The sequence below is a fragment of the Callospermophilus lateralis genome, unplaced genomic scaffold (genome assembly GCF_048772815.1).
Source record: "Callospermophilus lateralis isolate mCalLat2 unplaced genomic scaffold, mCalLat2.hap1 Scaffold_121, whole genome shotgun sequence".
NCBI classification, from domain to species: domain Eukaryota; kingdom Metazoa; phylum Chordata; class Mammalia; order Rodentia; family Sciuridae; genus Callospermophilus; species Callospermophilus lateralis.
Window position 1 is genome coordinate 1,531,654 of NW_027512399.1, and position 6,448 is coordinate 1,538,101.

A 6,448-nucleotide genomic window follows, 5' to 3' on the forward strand; every position below is an offset into this window, starting at 1 on the left:
AGTATTGAAAAAATTCCACTTCTGCAAAGTCCTTATAACAGAAGAGAAAAAACGTGAGTTGGAGAAACAGATATTGTCCAGCACTCCAGGGCTTTAGAGAATTTAATGTGCCTTGTGTTTGGTGAGGCTGTCTGCCAGCAGCCCTGAGCATCCCTGCCCATTCTTGCTGAGTGTGTCAGATTATAAGGCTTATGCTTCCACATAGGTGACTGAGCAGGTCAAAGGGATCCAAGCGTGACCACTAGGTAACTCAATCCCTGAATAAGGTTACTAATTTGCTTCTTGTACCCAAACTCTTAGGGTTTTGGACCTTGGTTTCTCTTTAATACAGTTCTTTACTTATGTAGGCATCGTCTGGTTCTTTTGGTTAGCCTGTGGAAAGTGAAGCTGGGAACGCTGACCCAATGGGGCTATTGCTTCTATCAGTAATACAACCATCTTTCATTCAAGAGTCCTGGGTATTTTCTCAGCATTTGTGTTAATTTTCTGCCTCCATAACAAATACTAGAGACTGGGAAATTTATGAAAAGAAAGGAAGGAAGGACAAAAGGATGAAAAGAAAAAAGCAAGGAAGGAAGGAAGGAAGATAAATTAATTTGTTTCTCATAGTTTTGGAGGCAAGAAACTCCAATATTGACTTGCTGATATCTGGTGAGGACCTTTGTGCTGAATTATAACATGGGGGAAGGAAAAGCAACCCAGGTGAGATTCAAAGAGAGGGAGACAGGGAGAGAGTATTTTAGTTAAATTTTTGTCACTGTGATCAAAAGACCTGACAAGAACAATTTCAGAGGAGGAAAAGCTTATTTGGTACCCATAAATGACTGGTTTCATTGCTCTGGGGGGTCCAAGGTGACACAGAACATCATGGTGGAAAAGGGTAGAGGAGGAAAGCAGTTTGGGACATGGAAACAAAGGAGCAGAAACAGAGCTGTGTTGATCAGGGGCAAAATGTATGCCCCAAACATATGCATTAGGGACCCACATCCTCCAATCCTATTGCGTGCCTTTACTATCAAGTTAATACTTATCAGGTGATTAATGCACTGATTAGATTAAAGTTCTCATAACACCATCATTTCACCTCTGAATTTTCTTGCATTGTCTCACACATGAGCTTTTGGAGGTCACCTCAAATCTTAACCATAATAGAGAGAACATGTGAAAGAGTGGTAGCCAGGGAACACATGCAAGAGAGAGCTTACTTTTCGTAACAAAGCCATTCTAAGATATCAGCGCTAATCCATGCATAGGGGTACAGCCCTTATGACATAATCATGTTTTAAAAATCCCACTAATGTCATAGTGACAATGAATTTCAACATGAATTTTTTTTTTTTGGTTAATACTTTTAATTACACGATTGTAACTGTACAATTTCCAATATTTAGTGTTTCGTATAAAACCAGTTCCAATACACAAGATTTTCAAATGCAACAATATGTATCAAACCACATATATATGCCAAGTTTACAGGCCATTATGAAGCTGTGTCTTAAAAATACCGTCAGGAAAATAAACATTCAACCAGTTCTCTCAGCTTTAAAAAATATGATTAGAAATATACATTTTAATAAAAAAAATCAAAACAATGATTGCTCAAATACTGATTAATCAGTTATATTTTAAAACTTTTAATAATCTGTACAAGAGTGCACATTAGATAAAAGTCTGCAAATAATTAATATAAAACTGCAGTACTCTCTACGGGTGACAAGGAGGTAATGTCCTACACAGTATGGGCGAACTGTTCACTCTTTTAGACACGTCCCTAGTATTTCCACATAGAGGCAAGGGAAATGGAGGAGCAGCAGGGGCCTCACCAGGACATCTCAGTTGCTAAGAACTATTCAGAAAATTCCATGTTTTTAAGATGGAGGTTTGATGAGCATTGCTTTTTAAATGCACTAAGGGAAGATAACAGGGAGAGAGAGCAGCAGCTGGGTCCTTCTAGAACACATCAGGTAAGCACACTGCTCACCTGTCACAGACGGCCACACTACAGAGGGAAGAAGGCTCCAGAACTCCTGGCACACAGCACACGGCACCCGGAGCACCCGCAGCCCCTGTGGCCTGCAGGCCCACATTGTGCCCCAGAGCAGGCACGAGGGCCTCAGGGGGACACTGGGAAGACCTCGTAGACAAGTCTGGGCCTGAGCCAAGAGGTAGAAAACACCCCGGGACAGGGGCAGCGGGTGGGTGGGGCAGATGGGGGGAGGTGAAAGGCTCAAGCTCATAACCAGAAAAGTCTAGAGACAAGTAAAGCTGCCACACTGGGCAAGTAAGGCCACCTTTGAACGAGGCACGGCTCACCATGACTCTGTCCCCTGTAGGGAGCAGGGTTCGAGTCTGTCTTGGTATTCCATGGGTCTGTCCACACTTCAGGAGCCCAGTTTTGTAGACACTCCTCCCAGGGTCTCTCCCTGACTCTTGATAATCTGAGTCAAGGGCACCTATCAATATTTGTTTTTAATATTACTTTCCCTGGAAGCGGGCTTGGTGTGCTTTCAAAGCTATTTAAGGCTCGCTTGTTGCTCAGCCTGATGAGCACTGCCTCATCTTCCACAGCTACAGGGTCTTCAGCAGGACCCCCAAGTTGGAGGCCCAGAAGATGCAGGTGTTTTGTGGTTTCAGGTGGGACGGGGTTTGCTCTTATTCACAGCAGGAAAAACTTCGAGTGTCAGACCCAGAGACTTCTGGATCCTACACATGTCCCTGTAAGCTTAGTAATGTTGCTATGAGCTCCTTCTTGGGCCCTGGCCCTGCTTATCTGGGCACCCCAAGGAATGTGTCTTCCAAAGCAGCCTCAGACTCATTTCAGTGAGCTAGTGACACAGGGATGTTTGGCAGGAGCCACAGTGATAGCGATTTTAGCTGGAGAGCTGAGAGGCCGACACAAAAAGGTGACTTAGAGGAAAGCACTGTGGTCACCAAAGGCTTTGGCCCAAACCCAGATGGCTTGCCCACACGAGGGGCCAGCTTGGTAGGAGCATGTGGGCAGATGCATGCTCTTTCTGGTGCAGGAGAGAGCCTGATTCAGATGGGCATGTGGCTAGTTGGGGAGGAGGTGGACCTGGCAAGCTGTCCCTGAGACACTGCAGCCCACTCCTGGCGTGCTCAGCCTGGCCTCAGCCCACGGATGCTCCTCCTCCCAGCCAGCTCCTGGGCCTGTCTACCTCCAGGCACAGAAAGCCACTGCTTTCCTGTGACCTAGTCCCTAAGGTTTAGAAGCTGGCCTGACAGGACTGGGTGTGGAAATACTGGCACCCTACCTTTGCCCTCAGTGCCTGTCCATGCCACGCTTCTCTCCAAGGCAGAAACCCTGCAACAGGCTCAGCAACCTCTCGATGACTTCATCCTGTCCCACGTCCCACGTCCCACTCCCCACTCATGGGCAAGGCCGCTCTGTGCGTGGGATCCTGCCCCCATACATTCATCTGGTCTTTGGAGGAAGGTGGTGCCCGGAGCCACCTTCCAATAGCGCCCTCTCCAGACTAGCCAGGAAAGAGTGGTCACCACGGAGTAAAAGCGCTCGCTCCTCAGGAAAGGTGCTTGCAAAATGTTCTTGAATCATGGGCCCTGTTTTTTAAGCAGCAGATAAACTGTGTGACTGCTGCGGTCACAGCCCCCGCGGTTGTCCTCCAGGAGGTGAGGGGACAAGGCACAGTTACTGTTGGACTCCCTGACCAAAGGCAGCGGTAGGGGCTCACTGGCAACTACTGAAGCCCCAAGCAACGCCTGTCAGCCGCGGGGTGGCCTCGGCCCTATGGCTCAGGAGGAAAACCCACTGCGGTTCAGAAAGACTCTGAAAACCTGTTGACAGTTTTGTTTTTAAAGCCACCACGATGTGAGATGGCCGTTTCCTGGGGCAAAACCCCACTATGTGTGTGTGCGTGTGTGTGGGTTTGCGTGTGTGTGGGTGTGCGTGTGTGTGCATGTGTGCGTGCAAGTGTGTGTGTGCGCTCGTGTGCATGTGTGTGCATGCGGGCTTGTTTCTTCATGTCTAGAGGAAAACACTACTTTACTCTGCCTGGCTGGGCCACGCAGGAGTGCAGAGCCTTCCGCTTCCTCAGTCCCTAAATGACATCGGAAAGTAAGGACCCGCCATCGCCTTCCAACTTGGACACCAGCTTCTCCTCCTGAGTCGTCTAAAGCTTCCATTCAAATTCTCTGGCAAGCCTGAGGTGGCCCAGGTGCCACGGGGTGGGACAGCGTGCAACAGCGTGCAGGTGCGGCTTTCACAGGTTCTGGTAATAAAGCACTCTTTGGTGGAAGACAAGCAGCTTGGGTACTTCACAGAGGGAACGTCACAACAGTATGTCAAAGAGAAAAGGGAGGACGGGGAACTGAACAGTATCCCGTGTGGAAAGGACCACAAAGGCGTCTGCAGGGCCGCGGGGCAGGAGAAGACCAAGAGATGCTCCACTCTCCTGAAGGCCAGCAGCCAAGGGGACTGCAGTCACGGGGACACAGGTCACACACACCGGGCAGCTCTCTGGACGGCAGAGGCAGTGACTAACACCTGAGCTGGGGTTACAACAGTGTTCTGTGGCTTAACTCGAGACAATGCTAGAGAAAGGAGAGCCAAGCCCTTCGTGCCGCCGCCCGCACCCTGGGCTCAGTGGCACCAGACGCCGGTGGGTCTTTCCTTCTCCGAATGAGCGGAGAAGCGGCTAAGGCGTCTGCAGTTTGTTTTGTGCTCAAAGAAATTGTGCTACATCTTGTCGGAGTTTTGTGTTCCCAGAGTCTCCGGCACTTCTGGTCACAGGTTTTTAACTTAACGCAAGACTGTTTTAGTCCTTGTCAGAGAGGGACTTTTAAAACTGCCTTTCCTCGCAGCAGATCTGGTGGTTCTTTTAGTAATGCCTGCACTGCCAGAAATTTCAGGTTCAGGTGTTCTACAGCTCTGAACACTGGACTGGAGAATTACTGTGAGCGGGATAGTGTTAGTTTTTGATTGTCTTCTGCTTTTCAGGGCCCGGAGTCTGTCACCTTGTGTCACTCCACTGATTTCCTCGTCATCGCTGTACGGTTCAGGTTCCTGCTTGTCCTGATTCTCCACACCATTTATTGAAATGTCATCAACACCCGAGAGGAGTCTGGAGAAGGCAGCCGCTGTCCGATGTGCTCCGTTCTCCTGCCCCCTTAACTTTTGCCGAAAGTAGTCCCCTTCTATCCAGAGGCTGGCTTGTTTCATGACCAAGAACTGCTGCTGGGGCCCGATCACAGAGCCGGGTCTACAGATGCGGACCCACGCATTGGTCTAGGCGGCTGTCATCCTGTAGTGCTTCATGATGTAGCAGGCTATCAGAGTGCCTGTGCGACCGAGGCCGGCTTTACAGTGCACAGCAATGGCACCCTCGGCATTCTCACAAATATCCAGAAACTCTTTGACAATGGCATCGGTTGGGGTGCTGCCGTCCGCAAAGAAAAGATCGTGATGATCAAACCCAGCATCCGTGAAGCGCTTGGCATCATACATCCTTTTATTCAGACGAATAATGGTAGTGACATTGTGAGTCTTAAAATATGGAATGTAAGTATCAGGAGAATGTTGATGGTAACCACTTTCAAGTCTGGATCTTGCGTGAGGTCCACAGAAGGCAACGAAGCGGTCTGGTATTATCCAGTTTAAATCTCCATTTTCTGCTCTTTCGTAGTGTTCATACTCCTCAAGGTCAAATGTGTTGAAATTTAAGAAGCCATACTGCATTGCCTTCTTCACTGCATGAAAACAGCCGAGAACAGTAATGTAGAAATTGCAGCTTCCATAGGCAGCATCTCTGAAAGGGATATAGGATGTATCGCCAAAGATTAATATTCTATAGGCATCTTCAGGAGTTCTCCCCAAATATATAACCATATAACATCCAACAAGGAAAGCATTAGCTTGTTTTCTCTGATCAGAGCCAGTAAAATGAATAATTTTCTTCCTTATCATTGTAATGGACTTGAGTTTCTTATTTATCTTGGAACAATATCTGTAAACCATTGCCAGATTGAGTGGTCCGAAATCTGCGTAGAAGCAGTGATGTCCAGGTACAGGTCATCCTGGAGGTCCAGGCGGTGCAGGTCCTGCGACGTGGAGCTCCGGCTCTTCTTCACGCTAGGCGAGGTCGACGAGCAGCGCCGCGAACAGGGGGGCGCGGCGGCCCAGCTCGGCCGCCGCTCGCTCTTCCGCTTCATGGAGGCGGCCGCGGCCCGTCAGGGGGCCACGACCATGGCCCCGCGCGCGCCGCCGAGGCCCCCGCCGGCCCGGAGCGGGCGCTGGGGGGGGGGGCCGGGCGCGCAGCGGCGCAGCGGGCACGTGGAGCGCCGGCCGTGTCCGCGAGAGGCGGCCGCCCAGCAACCAGCGCGCGCTCCCCCACCGGCCGCCGCGGGACCCGCGCCGCAGCCCTCCCGCAGCGCCTCTGCCGCCGGCCCCCGCCCGCCCCCTGGTGTCCGCAGC

At 50.1% G+C, this 6,448-nt stretch overlaps 1 pseudogene; it reads right to left on the reverse strand.

The window, feature by feature from the left end:
- Positions 1-4,777: 4,777 nt before the first annotated feature.
- On the reverse strand, positions 4,778-6,186 carry LOC143387190 (dual specificity protein phosphatase CDC14B pseudogene; annotated as a pseudogene).
- Positions 6,187-6,448: the final 262 nt, after the last annotated feature.